Consider the following 17,441-nt stretch of genomic DNA (forward strand, 5'->3'; position numbering starts at 1 on the left):
AGAATCGCACTGGAACAATTTTCTAGGTATTCTTTCTAGGGTGGGGGGCACACACTGCTGGGGAGGGCACTGGCCCTTGAGAGCCTCTAGATGGTCTTTTCTCCCCTCATTTTTTAAAAATATATATTTAATATATATAAATCTAGAGAGAAGGAGCAGCAGCACAGGGGTGGGTGCTGGGTGGGGGGGGTTTCTTAACGCCCCCTCCCACCAGCATCGCTGCAGCGGGGCGGGAGAGCGAAGGGGACGCAAATAACGAAGAAATCAATGGCCAGAGGCAGCTGTCGGCACCCAGGTCATGGCTATGGAGGCACCCTGGATTGGGGGCACACAGCCGCTGGGCCCCCTGGCTCTGCATGTCCCAGACCCCTGATGAAGCCCCCAAAGCAATCCCCTCCTCCGGCTCCCATTACCCTTTGTCCTATCATTGTTTGCCCCCGAGAAGAACCTGGCTCCATCCTCATGGCACTCACCCTTTATATATTTATAAACATTAATGAGGTCCCCCCTTAGTCTCCTCTTCTCCAAACTAAAGAGACCCAGCTCCCTCAGCCTTTCTTCATAAGGGAGATGCTACACTCCCTTAATCATCTTGGTTGCCCTACGCTGGACCCTCTCCAGCAGTTCCCTGTCCTGCTGGAACTGAGGGGCCACAACTGGACACAATATTCCAGATGTGGTCTCACCAGGGCGGAGCAGAGGGGAAGGAGGACCTCTCTCGATCTACTAACCACCCCCCTTCTAATACACCCCAGGATGCCATTGGCCTTCCTGGCCACAAGGGCACAGGGCTGGCTCATGGTCATCCTGTTGTCCACCAGGAGCCCCAGGTCCCTTTCCCCTACACTGCTCTCTAATATGTAATTTCCCAACCTATACTGGAACCTGGGGTTGTTCCTGCCCAGGTGCAGGACTCTACACTTGCCCTTGTCAAATTTCATCAGGTTATTCCCCGCCCAACTCTCCAGCCTGTCCAGGTCTCTGATGGCAGCACAGCCTTCTGGCGTGTCAGCCACCCCTCCCAGCTTGGTGTCATCAGCAAACTTGCCGATAGTGCACTCTATTCCCTCGTCCAAATCGTTAATGAATATACTGAATAACATTGGCCCCAGCGCTGACCCCTGAGGCACTGCACTGGATACTGGCCTCCAGCTGGACTCCGCACCATTGACTACCGCTCTCTGGCTTCTCTCCTTAAGCCAGTTTGCAACCCACCTCACTGCTCTATTGTCCAGACGAAGCTGTTCCATTACTTTCCCAGGGACAGAGGTGAGGCTGACCGGTCTCTAATTACCCGGGTCCTCCTTCTTGCCCTTTTTGAAGACTGCAGTGACATTTGCTTTCCTCCAATCCTCGGGCACCTCCCCCGTTTCCCAAGACTTGGCAAAGATGACGGAGAGCGGTCCAGCAGTGACTTCAGCCGGCTCCCTCAGCACCCGCGGGTGCATCCCATCCGGACCCGTGGATTTATGGATGTCCAGACTATTTAATTGCTCCCTAACCCAGTCCTCATCGACTAAAGCAAACTCCTCCACTGACCTGGCTCCATCCGGGGTCTCAGGGGTACAGGGCTCCCCAGGACGGCCTCCGGCAGAGTAGACAGAGACAAAGAAGGCATTCAGGAATTCTGCCTCCTCTGTATCTTCTGCCACCAGGGCACCCACCCCGTTCATCAGTGGGCCTACATTGCCTCTGGTGTTAGTTTTATCTGCTATGTATTTGAAAAAGTTCTTTTTGCTGTCCTTGACCCCTCTCGCCAGCTGTAATTCTAGGGGGCCTTGGCTATCCTAGCTGCCTTCCTGCATCCTCTAACAGCAGCCTTATATTCCTCCCAAGTGGCCAGCCCCTGCCTCCATGACCTGCAAACTCTCCTCTTCTGCTTGAGCATACCCAACAGATCCCTGTTCAACCACGCAGGCCTCCTGGCTCCCTTCCTCGACTCCCTTCGTGTGGGGATGCTCTGATCCTGAGGTGGAAGAAGCAATCTCTGAATGCAACCCAGCTATCTTGGGCCCCTTTTCCTTCAAGCAGTCTTGCCCGTGGGATTTCCCCCAGCAATTGCTTGAAAAGGCCAAAGTTAGCCCTGCTAAAGTCCAGGGCTGCAATTCTACTTGCTATTCTGTTCCTGCCACCCAAGATGCTGAACTCCACCTTCTCGTGGTCACTGCAGCCCAGGCAGCCCTCAACCTTTCCTGCTTCGACCAGACCCTCCTTGCTAGCGAGGATGAGATCCAGCAGTGCACCTCTCCCAGTCGGCTCCTCCACCACCTGCATGAGGCGGTTCTCACCGATGCACGGCAGGAACCTCCTGGACTGTGGCTGGCTGGCTGAACGGTCCTTCCAGCAAACACCAGGGAACTTAAAATCCCCCACAACAACCAGGGCCTGTGACCGTGAGGCCGCTCTCAGCTGCCCATAGAAGGCCTCATCAACTTCCTCAGCCTGATCTGGTGGCCTGTAACAGATGCCCACAACAGTGTCACCCCTGCCAGCCTGCCCCTTGATCCTGACCCATACACTCTCAACTCGCTCCTCATCCGCTCCTGGGCAGAATTTAGTACACTGTAGCTGCTCTCTCACATAGAGAGCAACTCCACCACCACGCCTGGCTGGCCTGTCTTTACTTCATTTGATGAGGTTAGTTGTAATCGTTTAGTTTCTCGCTGACAACACGTCTCTTAATTATTAGTTAAATACAAACTAAGCTCTCAGCTCCTAAACAAAGTGTTACTTAACCTTCCGTCTCCCTCTTGTCGTGCAGAAGGAGCTAAAAGGTGAAAAACGTCCCCTCACCGCGCAGGCGGTCAGAAAGCATTTCCCTCACGTCAACCGGTTCCTGAGGGCCGCATCTTGTAGAACTTCACCGCAGCGTACGCTGACTCGGCAGCTTCTCTTCAAAAGCGGGAAGAGAAAACAGGGACCGGCGTCTGGAAAAACAAGGCAGAGAACAGAGCAGCTGGGAACACCGTGTCATTCGCACGTGCACGTCCCACAAGCCCCCGAACGTGGGGGGGCTCCCCGAGGAAAACAAAGCGGGGGCAGCGCCCCAAACAGCCGCAGCCCCGGCCCGCAGGCCGGCAGCCGCCCCCCGGCACGGCAACGCTTCCGGCCGACCCGAGAAGGGAGCCGTTCGTGCCGGCCGGTATCGACACCCCCCTTTTCCAGGCAGCTCGGAGAACTCCCTTTGCCAGCGTTGTCCTGGTACGTTTCCCTCGTCCGGCTGCTCTTGTCTGTACCCCGCGTGCACCATCAAGATGGTTTTCTAGGCACGTTTCCCATTGCCTCGTTCGCACAGGGCTTCTAAATTCGCTCTTACCTGTTCGTCCGATCTCGACAGAGCGCTTCAGCTCCTCGCGCCGCGAGGCGCCGCTGCTCTCCCGTCGCCGGTGACGGCTCCTTTGGACCCTAATTCTGATCGGGCTGTAAATCTCCTATTAATTGCTTATCCTCTTTGTTACAGTTCCCTGACGTTGGCTGGAGGACACGGCCACCTGGGCTCAGAGACGCGGCTTCCGTACCGGTCTCTGTCCTTTCGGTGGCTGGTTTGACAGCGGCGCCTGCCAATTTATGGCCAGTTTCCTGAGCAGCGTTTCCCTTCTGAGGCCCGTTGCAACGCGTGACGGCAACTCTCCTAGCAACAGCACAGCTTCCAGCAACCGGAGCATCACGTTTAATCTGCCTCCCTTGTGCCGTTAATACACTTTATTCTTTTCAAACGGCTTCAAGGGCCCGCACCCTTCAAGAAACCTGCTTAGAATCAGTGCAGCCACTAATCTTCTTCTCTTTGCGTAACTCTACAGCTCACGCGAGAGCAATTGCTTCAGCTTTCTGGGCAGAAGTCCCTGGAGGTAAAGCTTTAGCTTCCCTTACCTGCTGGGCGGTCGGCACCGCACGCCCGGCTTCACGTACCCCTCGCTTTACGCAAAGCTGCTCCCACCGCTGACCCGGGAGGCTTCGGCATCCTCCAGCGGCCGGTCCCTTCAATCCGCTTCTGCTGTTGCCGAGCGACCGTGGGCCACCGACTGCCGGACGGATCCCCTGAGGAAAGAAGCCGCGCCGACAACGTTAGCAGGAGCAATATTTACGTCATTAAACGTTTAAGGAGGCCCCGAGGGAGGGATGTCGTTTGCACACCAATGGGGACCTGACCCCCGTCGGGGGGGGACGGACACCGGCACGCACAGACCCGACCGCGAACCCTCGCGGCTCGATCGGCGTCTCTGCCCCCCCACCTTGCCGGGCGCTGCAGTACCCGAGTTTCGCCACAGGGCGGCAGCACCGAGGCGCGCCGCGGCACCGCGTTGGGGCGGCCGGGTGCAGTACCGCGCTTTGCCCACAGGACGGCGCCACTGAGACCCGCCGCGGCAGCCCCGGGCGAGCGGTCGTGCCGCGGTTCGCGGGAATCCCGCCAAAAAAAACCCAAAAAACAAACGCGACCAAACAAAAAAGCGCACAGAGAGCGCCGCGGCGCGAGAGCCGCGCCCGCAGGACACGGAACCCGCCGGGGCTCGCCCCGAGCTCCCGCCGGAGCGGCGCCCCGCTCGCCACGCCACCCAGCCCGCCCGCAACCGCGCCTTAGCTCTGCTTGTAACCGTCCCCGCGACCGACGGGGGCTGCGCCGCTCCCGGAGGGGCTGCCGCACCGGGCACGGGCGCTGCGCCGGAGGGAGACGCGGCTCCGGACCGCACGCCTCCCAGCAGCTTCGCCAGCGCGGCCGTAAGGGCTGGGGGGGGGGGGAACCGGAACCGAACGCCTCCGCGCCGCGCCGCGCCGGCCCCTCCCGCTCCCCCCGTTCCAACGGCACGGTCACCCTCGCCGCTGCCGCACTCACCTGCCGCCTCTTTCGCCGCTCCGTTCCCCTCGCGCTCCCCCGCCGTCCCGCCGGGCTCCGCGGGCACCGACAGCCGCCGCGCCCCGAAGACGCCCGCGGCGGGAGGTCCCCGGCTGTCGCCTCCTTCCCCTCCGCCCTCCTGCCGCCTCCGGGGAACCTCACGAAGGGCGGCCCTGAGCCGCCCGCCTCCCGATGCCCGGGCGCCGGCCGCAGCGAGCGCTCCGCAGCCGCCCCGACCCCCGTTCCCGTTCGCTCCCGGTCTCCCCCCCCCGGCCCCGGCCCCGAGACACCGCGGACCTATCAGCGCTCGCGGTTTGGGCATGCGCACTAGGGAGACTGCAGCACCCGCCCCTTGCCGCATCCCGGTTCGCTCCCCGGGACACGTCAATCATCTCCCTCTCCGCCTATCAGCGCTCGCAACTGGGGCATGCGCAGTAGGGACACCGCAACGCCCGCCTCTTCCGCACCATCATTGGCTGCGGGCGGCACGCAGTACCCAGCCCTCGACGCCCGCCCCTCCGGCAATCTGATAGGCAGACAGCATGAATTTGCCTGTCAGCTAAAGCTTCATATTAGCTGCCTTTTCCTGGAGAACCAGACACATACATGTTTTGATAAACACTGCAATGGAATGCTTACTTGTTGATAAGGACAGATTCACATCTTGCAAGAGGAGCAACAAGAAACAGGTGACCAACAAACTGACCAACCGTGTATAACATCCCCTTCACATGAATACTTCATATAGAAGTGGCAGATCATGAGGATCTTGTCCTCTTTGTCCCTTTTCGTCCCTTCTACTTATGGTGACATTAGGAGAGGACCTTGCTAGTCGTCCCTGCAAACTGAGGCCTACTGAGAGACTGAATCCAGCTCCGGTTGGCTGCAGAGTCCAGTCCAGGACTTCAGGTGCCGGCTCTGCAGTTGCTGAGACTTTCAGGATTGGTTTTGTATTATTTTCTCTACTCTTAATATAGCATTAGTAAAACATTGCCAGTTTTTCCAACTCTCTTCTCTGTGTCCTTCTTTCCCTCCGGATCGCCTGTCCTGAGTGGGAAGCGGGGAGAGGGAGGGGCAAAAGGGGGAAGTGGGGGGGAGACGGGGTTAACAATACATCTGCGACATGGCGGCTGCGGGCACCCCGGGGCGGGGCACGAAGCTGCTGCGTCCCCCCAGTTCTGGATCCCCTGACCCAGAGCAAAGCGCAAAGCGCTCCCCTCCTCCGGCTGCCGACAGCCAGCCCGGCTTCTTGCACAGCCCCCTGGTTCCCCCTCACCCCGTCCCCCCAGTTAGTCCCAGGGGTGTTTCAATCACCCCTCTCGCCGCCTATCAGCGATCGCGGCTGGGGCATGCGCAGTAGGGAGACCGCAGCTCCCGCCCCTTGCCGCATCCCGGTTGGCTCCCCGGGACACGTCAATCACCCCTCTCGCCGCCTATCAGCGATCGCGGCTGGGGCATGCGCAGTAGGGAGACCGCAGCTCCCGCCCCTTGCCGCATCCCGGTTGGCTCCCCGGGACACGTCAATCACCCCTCTCGCCGCCTATCAGCGATCGCGGCTGGGGCATGCGCAGTAGGGACGCCGCAACGCCCGCCCCTTCGGCAACATCATTGGCTGCGGGCGGCACGCCAGTCAGCATCTCTCCGCCTATCAGCGCTCGCTCTTTGGGGCATGCGCAGTACCCAGCCCTCGACGCCCGCCCCCCCGGCAATCTGATTGGCAGACAGAAAGGCAACTGACGTGCCTAGGCAGCCAACCAGCGCTCCGCTCCTCCAGCCCTCCAGCCCTCCCGCGCCATCTGATTGGCCCGCTCTGCATCCTCACCCGCCGGCTCGCCGCCCTGCCGGGACCGCCCCCCCCCCCCCCCCCGCCCTCCGGCCGCGCGGCTTGCCGCCGCCGCGCGTTTAAAAGGCGACAACGAACCGCGCTCCTCTGCTTCACGCGGAAAAGGGGGGCGGCTGGTCACCCGCAGCAGGAAAAAGCCTTCGGTCTTGCGTTGCCCTTCGCCCTTACCATTGCACGGCCGTGCGCTCCTCAACGTAAAGCAGCCGCCTGACAGACGCACGCTCAGAACTTGACTAGGCTGGCTGGGGTTTCTGTCGGTCTTACGCACACGGACTTGCACTTCTCTGAGGAAACACGTTCTTTTTTAAGCACAGCCTCCCCTCGGGGAAAAAAACGTGCCCGCTCCGAGCTCCCCAACACCAGGGAGCCGCGGGGAAACCAGTGAAAGCCAAGACCCACAGCGGCAACGTCAAGTGCCATTTGGCTTCAGTTCCGATCACGCGCTTAAAAGCCTCTCTCGGTCCTACCGGTGACTGCTCCTGTTCTGGAAGGACAAACTGTCTTACCTGAACATCCTAAACTGAAGGCTCCACGGAACAGAACGGGGACTGAGCCACAGGACAACATGCCGTCCACTTACGCTAAGGGGGGAAAAAAAACCCTAGAATTCAAACCCAAATTTAAAACTGCACGTGTCTTTTCCAAGCAGAAGGAGCCTGTGATTCCACAAAAAAAGAAGGGCAAAGAGCAGGTCAGCTTACCAGAGAAAGACAGGGACAGGGAGCAAGACAAGGAGACACAGAGAGAGGGAGAGAGAGGCAAAAGGGACGGAGAGGCCAAAATGAGCGCTCCACAGCCTCCCCTCCCTCGCCCCGACCCCCCGTTTCCCCGTTAACTCCCGCTACCCGCCCCGGGACCCCACGGACGCGTTTGCCAGGGAGGCAGCTGTTCAAACGGGATTGAGACGGCGCGCTCTGATTGGCTGCTTTCCACCCCGCCGCGCCGTCCTCCTATTGGATGCTCCTTCCCGCGCTCCGCCCCCAGGTGCCCGCCTCAGCGTCGGACCTGACTGAGGACTGCGCAAGTTGGGCATGCGCAGTACGGAGACCGCAACGCCCGCCCCCCCGGCAACCTCATTGGCTGCCTACGCACATCAATTGCCATTCTCCCCGCCTATCGGCGCTCCGCCCCTCCAGCCCTCCCGAGCGATCTGATTGGCCCGCTCTGCATCCTCACCCGCCTCGTCTGTCTTCTTCAAGCAAGTTCTGTTTCAAGCACAGCCTCTCCTTGGGGGAAAAAAAATGCCCGCTCCGAGCTCCCCAACACCAGGCAGCCGCGGGGAAACCACTGAAAGCCAAGACCCACGGCGGCAACGCCGAGTGCCATTTGGCTCCAATTCCGATCACGCGCCTAAAAGCCTCTCTCGGCCCTACCCACGACTGCTCCTTCTCTGGAAGGACAAGCTGAACGTCCTAAACCGAAGGAACGCAACTCCACTGGCAGCCAATTTGCCTCTTCTCCGGCTTCCCCGCGGAATATCTTGTAGCGCCCTCCAACTCGCAAACGTTCTTCCCCAGTCCACGGCCCCAGAGACGCGGCATCTCCCGAGCGGCGAGCGGAATCGACCGCGCGGGATTTTCTTCACGGCGCGGAGAAGGCCACGCTGGCTAAAAAGCAGGCCAGAGCACCCGAACCCGTCTGCCGCCCCCGGCCTGCGGCCCAGAGACCGGGAGCGCCCTGCCCGAGGGGCCGCGCGCCCCGCGGCTCCGGCCGGCAGGTCTCTCTCCCCTCCGCCCCCCGGCACCGAGGAGGCGCTGCCGCCGCCTCGCCCGCGCCCCCCGGCAGCGGGGCCGCCCCGGGAGGGCCGGGGGACCCCGCCTCGCCGCCGCCCCCGGGAAGGGCGCGGACGGGCGCTCCCCGCGCTCACCTCCCCAGGGAAGGCGCGGCCAACGGCCGCTCCAGCTCCGAGCGGCTCCCGCTCGTTGCCGCCGCAGGTCACTTCGGCTCCGCCGGACGCGGCCCCCGGGCAGCGCGCGCGCCCCCTCCGTCTGCCGCAGCTCTGGCTCGTCGAGGCCCCCCGCCTCCGCGGCTCCCGCTCCCGACGAGCTCTGTGCAGCAGCCTGGGCTTCCCGCGAGGTCACAGACCCACCGCTGCCAAAAGAACGAGGACTGGGATTAACCCTCCTAAGGAGCCATCGAGGGAGGGGTGTCGTTTGCACACCAATGGGGACCTCACCCCCGTCGGGGGGACGGACACCGGCACGCACAGACCCGACCGCGAACCCCCGCGGCTCGATCGGCGTCTCTGCGCCCCCCCTTGCCGTGCGCTGCAGTACCCGGGTTTCGCCACAGGGCGGCAGCACCGAGGCGCGCCGCGGCACCGCGTTGGGGCGGCCGGGTGCAGCACCGCGCTTTGCCCGCAGCCTTTCCTTCCTTGTCCAATTTATACAACGGCCTCGGCTCCTCAGATTTCGCCAGGGCTGCTCTCCTCGCATTCCCACCAGGTGGTTCCCCAATCCCTTTCCCGCGAGCTAAAATACCGCCCAACGGGCTCTTGTGCAGAGCACCGCTACCGCGCCGTCCTCCCGTTACGCGTCACGCAGGACGACACGGCTCACCTTGTAACAGAGACAAGCAAGAACTACGAACGCTTCTAGCGGCACTCCACAGGCAATACTATAACCTGCCCACGACGTACCGCCCTCACAAGTTGTGCTCCAAGTTTATCCCCCCCTCTCCAAAACAAAACAATTCCGGCACGCGGCTCAAGTCCGTCTAACGCTCAGCGCCGCGATCGGGACGCTCGGCCACACGGGCGGCTTCACGGCGCTCGCGCCCCTTGCACGCTAAAGCCACCGCAGCTTCCGCTGTAGGTTTTGGCGTTCGAGTGCACAGTCAGAGCCGAGGCCTATCCGAGAATCAAACCGAACTGCGGTACGCCTCACCGCTACGTACGGGGCCGGCTCTACACCGCGACGGAGCGCCGGAACAACCGACACCAAAAGCTGGCCGCACGAGCAACCCCACAGCAACCGGTTCCTGAGGGCCGCATCTTGTAGAACTTCACCGCAGCGTACGCTAACTCGGCAGCTTCTCTTCAAAAGCGGGAAGAGAAAACAGGGACAGGCGTCTGAAAAAACAAGGCAGAGAACAGAGCAGCTGGGAACACCGTGTCATTCGCACGTGCACGTCCCACAAGCCCCCGAACGTGGGGGGGCTCCCCGAGGAAAACAAAGCGGGGGCAGCGCCCCAAACAGCCGCAGCCCCGGCCCGCAGGCCGGCAGCCGCCCCCCGGCACGGCAACGCTTCCGGCCGACCCGAGAAGGGAGCCGTTCGTGCCGGCCGGTATCGACACCCCCCTTTTCCAGGCAGCTCGGAGAACTCCCTTTGCCAGCGTTGTCCTGGTACGTTTCCCTCGTCCGGCTGCTCTTGTCTGTACCCCGCGTGCACCATCAAGATGGTTTTCTAGGCACGTTTCCCATTGCCTCGTTCGCACAGAGCTTCTAAATTCGCTCTTACCTGTTCGTCCGATCTCGACAGAGCGCTTCAGCTCCTCGCGCCGCGAGGCGCCGCTGCTCTCCCGTCGCCGGTGACGGCTCCTTTGGACCCTAATTCTGATCGGGCTGTAAATCTCCTATTAATTGCTTATCCTCTTTGTTACAGTTCCCTGACGTTGGCTGGAGGACACGGCCACCTGGGCTCAGAGACGCGGCTTCCGTACCGGTCTCTCTCCTTTCGGTGGCTGGTTTGACAGCGGCGCCTGCCAATTTATGGCCAGTTTCCTGAGCAGCGTTTCCCTTCTGAGGCCCGTTGCAACGCGTGACGGCAACTCTCCTAGCAACAGCACAGCTTCCAGCAACCGGAGCATCACGTTTAATCTGCCTCCCTTGTGCCGTTAATACACTTTATTCTTTTCAAACGGCTTCAAGGGCCCGCACCCTTCAAGAAACCTGCTTAGAATCAGTGCAGCTACTAATCTTCTTCTCTTTGCGTAACTCTACAGCTCACGCGAGAGCAATTGCTTCAGCTTGCTGGGCAGAAGTCCCTGGAGGTAAAGCTATAGCTTCCCTTACCTGCTGGGCGGTCGGCACCGCACGCCCAGCTTCACGTGCCCCTCGCTTTACGCAAAGCTGCTCCCATCGCTGACCCGGGAGGCTTCGGCATCCTCCAGCGGCCGGTCCCTTCAATCCGCTTCTGCTGTTGCCGAGCGACCGCGGGCCACCGACTGCCGGACGGATCCCCTGAGGAAAGAAGCCGCGCCGACAACGTTAGCAGGAGCAATATTTACGTCATTAAACGTTTAAGGAGGCCCCGAGGGAGGGATGTCGTTTTCACACAAATGGGGACCTGACCCCCGTCGGGGGGGGACGGACACCGGCACGCACAGACCCGACCGCGAACCCCCGCGGCTCGATCGGCGTCTCTGCCCCCCCCCTTGCCGTGCGCTGCAGTACCCGAGTTTCGCCACAGGGCGGCAGCACCGAGGCGCGCCGCGGCACCGCGTTGGGGCGGCCGGGTGCAGCACCGCGCTTTGCCCACAGGACGGCGCCACTGAGACCCGCCGCGGCAGCCCCGGGCGAGCGGTCGTGCCGCGTTTCGCGGGAATCCCGCCAAAAAACACCCAAAAAACAAACGCGACCAAACAAAAAAGCGCACAGAGAGAGCCGCGGCGCGAAAGCCGCGCCCGCAGGACACGGAACCCGCCGGGGCTCGCCCCGAGCTCCCGCCGAAGCGGCGCCCCGCCACCCAGCCCGCCCGCAACCGCGCCTTAGCTCTGCTTGTAACCGTCCCCGCGACCGACGGGGGCTGCGCCGCTCCCGGAGGGGCTGCCGCACCGGGCACGGGCGCTGCGCCGGAGGGAGACGCGGCTCCGGACCGCACGCCTCCCAGCAGCTTCGCCAGCGCGGCCGTAAGGGCGGGGGGGGGGGAACCGGAACCGAACGCCTCCGCGCCGCGCCGCGCCGGCCCCTCCCGCTCCCCCCGTTCCAACGGCACGGTCACCCTCGCCGCTGCCGCACTCACCTGCCGCCTCTTTCGCCGCTCCGTTCCCCTCGCGCTCCCCCGCCGTCCCGCCGGGCTCCGCGGGCACCGACAGCCGCCGCGCCCCGGAGACGCCCGCGGCGGGAGGTCCCCGGCTGTCCCCTCCTTCCCCCCCGCCCTTCTGCCGCCTCCGAGAAACCTCACGAAGGGCGGCCCTGAGCCGCCCGCCTCCCGATGCCCGGGCGCCGGCCGCAGCGAGCGCTCCGCAGCCGCCCCGACCCCCGTTCCCGTTCGCTCCCGGTCTCCCCCCACGGCGCGGCACCGAGACACCGCGGACCTATCAGCGCTCGCGGTTTGGGCATGCGCAGTAGGGAGACCGCAGCACCCGCCCCTTGCCGCATCCCGGTTGGCTCCCCGGGACACGTCAATCACCCCTCTCGCCGCCTATCAGCGCTCGCGGTTTGGGCATGCGCACTAGGGAGACCGCAGCTCCCGCCCCTTGCCGCATCCCGGTTGGCTCCGCGGGACACGTCAATCACCTCTCTCGCCGCCTATCAGCGATCGCGGCTGGGGCATGCGCAGTAGGGACGCCGCAACGCCCGCCCCTTCGGCAACATCATTGGCTGCGGGCGGCACGCCAATCAGCATCTCTCCGCCTATCAGCGCTCGCTCTTTGGGGCATGCGCAGTACCCAGCCCTCGACGCCCGCCCCCCCGGCAATCTGATTGGCAGACAGAAAGGCAACTGACGTGCCCAGGCAGCCAACCAGCGCTCCGCTCCTCCAGCCCTCCAGCCCTCCCGCGCCATCTGATTGGCCCGCTCTGCATCCTCACCCGCCGGCTCGCCGCCCTGCCGGGACCGCCCCCCCCCCCCCCCCCCTCGCGCCCTCCGGCCGCGCGGCTTGCCGCCGCCGCCGCCGCCGCGTTTAAAAGGCGACAACGAACCGCGCTCCTCTGCTTCACGCGGAAAAGGGGGGCGGCCGGTAACCTACCCATAAATTCATTGTGAACAGACAGAGCCCGAAGGAGCTCCGGCCGGCAGGTTTCTCTCCCCTGTGCTCGGGGCCGAGGAGACGCCGCCGCCTCCTGCTGCCGCCTCGCCCGTTCCCCTCGCAGCGGGGCTGCCCCCGGAGAGCCGGGGCCTCTTTGTCTCCCGGCGGTTCGTCCGTCCGCCTCCGCCCCTTTCTGACCGGCACGACCCCGCCCGCAGCGGCAGCGCCCCCTCGTCCCCCGGCACGGGCACAGCGCGCCGCTCCCCAGCTGCAGTACCGGGCTGTGGCCACCAGGCGGCAGCACCGGGCGCGGTCACGCAGCGCCCCCCGGGCCCCGCAGCGCGGGCCTTTTCTTGGCCCGGGGGCAGCCGGAGCTCCCTGAACGCGCTTTCCCGGAGCCGCGCACACGGCAGACACACTGATAACAGATAAAACCCCGACATTTATAAAGTATTGTTTTTCCTCAAGATGTCTTCTGGCCTAGTAAAATATATTGCCTGTCCCTGTGCCCGTGTCTTGTCTGCAGCAACAACTCGGCTCTGGGCAGTTACAGGGGCAGTCCCAGCCCTCACCCACGGTCAGGAACGGTTCTCAAACGATCCTGCGCCACGATGCCCAGAGCCAGGACACCCGCGCGGTGGGGCGGGAGCACACGGCCGGGGGCACGTCCCGGCTCGGGGCTGTTTCCGCAGCCGCTGCGAGCTGCTCCGTGAGCTGGAACCAACCTCCCGCTGCCCGGCCCGGCCCTTTGTCCCCGGCTTTCCCAGGCAGCCCAGCGGGTCGGGTCACACAAACTGTGCTCTGCGGGCACCACCCAGCCGGGTCACCTGTGTCTGCGGCTGTGGAGACACCCCGCGGGCTCCCTGGGAAACGGACCGCACAGCACAGCACAGGCGGGTTCCTGGTGCTGTGCCCGTGGTGGTTCATCCCTGTGGCCGTGGGTGTCAGGCCTTGATACGACAGACACAAAACCTGGGGAGGGACGTGACCACAGTAAAACGCTTAAAGATAACGAGCTAGCAGACTTGATTTAATCTTTATTTAAAAATACACATGGCTGCTGTCTTTTCTCCAGTTCAGCTAGGACGGGCTTCAATATCTCTATTAATTCTAATTACAATATGTGACAAAAATTAAGGGGGGAAAGCTTTATTTTTACAATGGTAAATACAGTTTAAATCGCAATTTGGGAAACAGATAAAGGGGTGTAGCAAGTGAGGCACAGACACTCTTTGAGATGCGAAGAGACATTTAATACAAACTCAGGTTTGCATTTGAAACATCACGAACCTCTGTCCCTCATGTACCAATCCCGTATCAACCCCTGTCCCTGTTTATCAATCCCTTTGTCCCTGATGTACCAATCCCGTATCAATCCCTGTCCCTGATGTACCGATCCCGTATCAGTCCCTGTCCCTGATGTACCGATCCCGTATCAATCCCCCTGTCCCTGATGTCCCAATCCCGTATCAATCCCTGTCCCTGATGTCCCAATCCCGTATCAATCCCTGTCCCTGATGTACCGATCCCGTATCAATCCCTGTCCCTGATGTACCAATCCCGTATCAATCCCTGTCCCTGATGTACCGATCCCGTATCAATCCCTGTCCCTGATGTACCAATCCCGTATCAATCCCCCTGTCCCTGATGTCCCAATCCCGTATCAATCCCTGTCCCTGATGTACCGATCCCGTATCAATCCCCCTGTCCCTGATGTACCAATCCCGTATCAATCCCTGTCCCTGATGTCCCAATCCCATATCAATCCCTGTCCCTGATGTACCAATCCCGTATCAATCCCTGTCCCTGATGTACCGATCCCGTATCAATCCCCCTGTCCCTGATGTACCAATCCCGTATCAATCCCTGTCCCTGATGTCCCGATCCCGTATCAATCCCTGTCCCTGATGTCCCAATCCCGTATCAATCCCTGTCCCTGATGTACCGATCCCGTATCAATCCCCCTGTCCCTGATGTACCAATCCCGTATCAATCCCTGTCCCTGATGTACCAATCCCGTATCAATCCCTGTCCCTGATGTCCCAATCCCGTATCAATCCCTGTCCCTGATGTACCGATCCCGTATCAATCCCTCTGTCCCTGATGTACCGATCCCTTATCAATCCCTGTCCCTGATGTACCGATCCCTTATCAATCCCTGTCCCTGATGTACCGATCCCGTATCAATCCCTGTCCCTGATGTACCGATCCCGTATCAATCCCTGTCCCTGATGTACCAATCCCGTATCAATCCCTGTCCCTGATGTACCAATCCCGTATCAATCCCTGTCCCTGATGTCCCAATCCCGTATCAATCCCTGTCCCTGATGTACCGATCCCTTATCAATCCCTGTCCCTGATGTACTGATCCCTTATCAATCCCTGTCCCTGATGTACCGATCCCGTATCAATCCCTGTCCCTGATGTACCGATCCCGTATCAATCCCTGTCCCTGATGTACCGATCCCGTATCAATCCCTGTCCCTGATGTACCGATCCCGTATCAATCCCTGTCCCTGATGTACCAATCCCGTATCAATCCCTCTGTCCCTGATGGTTCACGTCCCACACAGTCCTTGCTGCTTGTGTTGTTCCACCAGCGCTTGTTCTCACGCTGTGACTCTTGCAGTTTCTCACAACTGATGTCACAACCCGGCCACATCTCCCCTTGTTCAACAACTGCAGCCACAGCAGCGTGTAACTGCACAGCCACTGCACCACTAAAGCTTTTGTCAACCATTCGTTGTGCACAAGAGAAGACACACGGCACACAATCAGTAAGTACCAGACTCCACACACAAACATTCTAAGCAGCGGGTTAAAGGGCCGTGTTTTGCAGTTTTTGTGGCACCCATAACTGTTACAGAATCGCTACTTAATATTCCCTGCACAGTGTTTAACACAGAATAATGAGCTCCCAGTCAACTAAGAATTCTGTTTCTCTGTTCTCCAGGTCAGGACCTATATTAATATATTTCTGAGCTGTCGGTTTAAGACGGTGTAAAAACTCAGTGGGAGACTCCTCACGATCCTGTTTAATCTCAGAAGGTTTTGGCGTATTTACAGCTTTAGGCACAGCGCGTCTAATCCCGTATGAAATGCACCGTCCATAGCAATGCAGCCTGTCCCCGATGTAAGGACATCAGGATGCCACCCTGGACCGACCGCGGGACAGTTCTGATCCCGTGTGCTCTGTGTACTCTACACCAATAGCTGCTCTTCAACAAACCTTTTACTGGTTTCAACTTCTGATTATCCTTTTTCAAAACAAATGGAGCTGACGGGGATAAATACAATGCATATGTAACATTATGTATTGTGTAATACACATTATGTAATAAGCAATATGTGATTTAAAATATACATCTTATTATATATTACATGTAGTGCGGTACTATACTACACATCTCAAAGTATACCCACCTAGACCTGTGCAGCATGTTAACATTATTTACAGTGGCCACCATTAATTACAATATTCAATCAGATTCCCCTGGTTGCTGTTCCCCAGCGAGTCAAACGATCCTTTTCCAGTGTCACAAAATACAACCGGGGGGAATTTCTTCCAAATCCCTCCTGTTGATTGTACCACCACCTGTTTCACAATCACAGTAACAGACAATTGGAGAACCGTAAGTACTGGACTATAAAATCACCCAAGACACAAGTAACAACAACAACAGATCACTGAAGACACAATCCTACAATCGCTAAGGCAAAAACAGCAAAATCACTAAAGGTACCTTTACCAAATTACTGTTCCCTCGTGTTTTCTTTTATTTATAGTTTTCTCATTTTCCTCTTTAATTTTTTATTTCTTTTGAAGTTCCCCGGTTTACCCAAACGCGCAGACGCGAACGCGCAGACCCCACGCGCCGTGTCGCCCACGTCTCGCGCAGGCAGCGTGCCAGCCCAACCAGACAGTGAAAGCGCCTCATCTCACTGATGGGGCTTCACCCGCGTCCGAGCTGGTCCCAGGATCCGTGGTCCCTTCCGGGAACTCCCCGGTGCTGGCACAAGGTCCCAGAGACCCTGGGGACCACGGCAGGTCAGGCAGATCATCCCATCCTTGTCGCCAGAACATGATACCGGAAAGTCGGCAAACAGACTCGCTCTCACTGTTTTGAAAGTGTTAAACAGCAGGCACTTCTATTACAGCGCGCTGGGCACTCGGGGGATCGCTCCTCTAATCCAGCGTGCGTTCCGCTTTCCTCTGGTTTTACATATCGTGGAACTCCTCAAACAGTGAACATGTCAACCAACGTCACAGACGTCTCGTGCCCTTTCACCAGCGTGCAGCAGCAACGAGAAATCCGGAATGAGCGCGTACAGAAACACGTACGTATTTACCCCATTCAGAACAACGCGTCACCCCAGCTGGCCGTACTTCACTGGCAGCAATCCCTCCTGCATTCACACCCTCTGTGCACGGCACGGGTGCCGACTGCTGGCAGTCAGGGCAGGACATAAGAACGCTCCTGGCCTGATCCACTGTCATTTGAAATTGTCGTTTTAACGCCTTTGCACTCTGGTGAAAGGATTCATGTGATCATTTAGCTTGCTGCAAGGCTTCAGGCACAGTGAGCAGCACAGCTTGTGCATCGGCCCTCCTATTGCCTTCCGCAAGAGGTCCTGGAAGGGCCGTGCGAGAGCGGGTGTGCATTGCATAAAAACCATGATGTCTGTGATTTATTAGAAACCATAGCATTCTCAATTCAGCCATCAAAAGAGGATTGTCCTCTTCCTTAAGAAAAGAACCTTCCAGGCGGTTAAGTACGCCAGCTGCATAATACGAGCCAGTTCCAACATTCAAAGGTTTGTCACAGAACACCTCACAGCGATCCCAACAGCTGTCA

This window comes from Columba livia, chromosome 2 (assembly GCF_036013475.1).
Source record: "Columba livia isolate bColLiv1 breed racing homer chromosome 2, bColLiv1.pat.W.v2, whole genome shotgun sequence".
Taxonomy (NCBI): Eukaryota; Metazoa; Chordata; class Aves; order Columbiformes; family Columbidae; genus Columba; species Columba livia.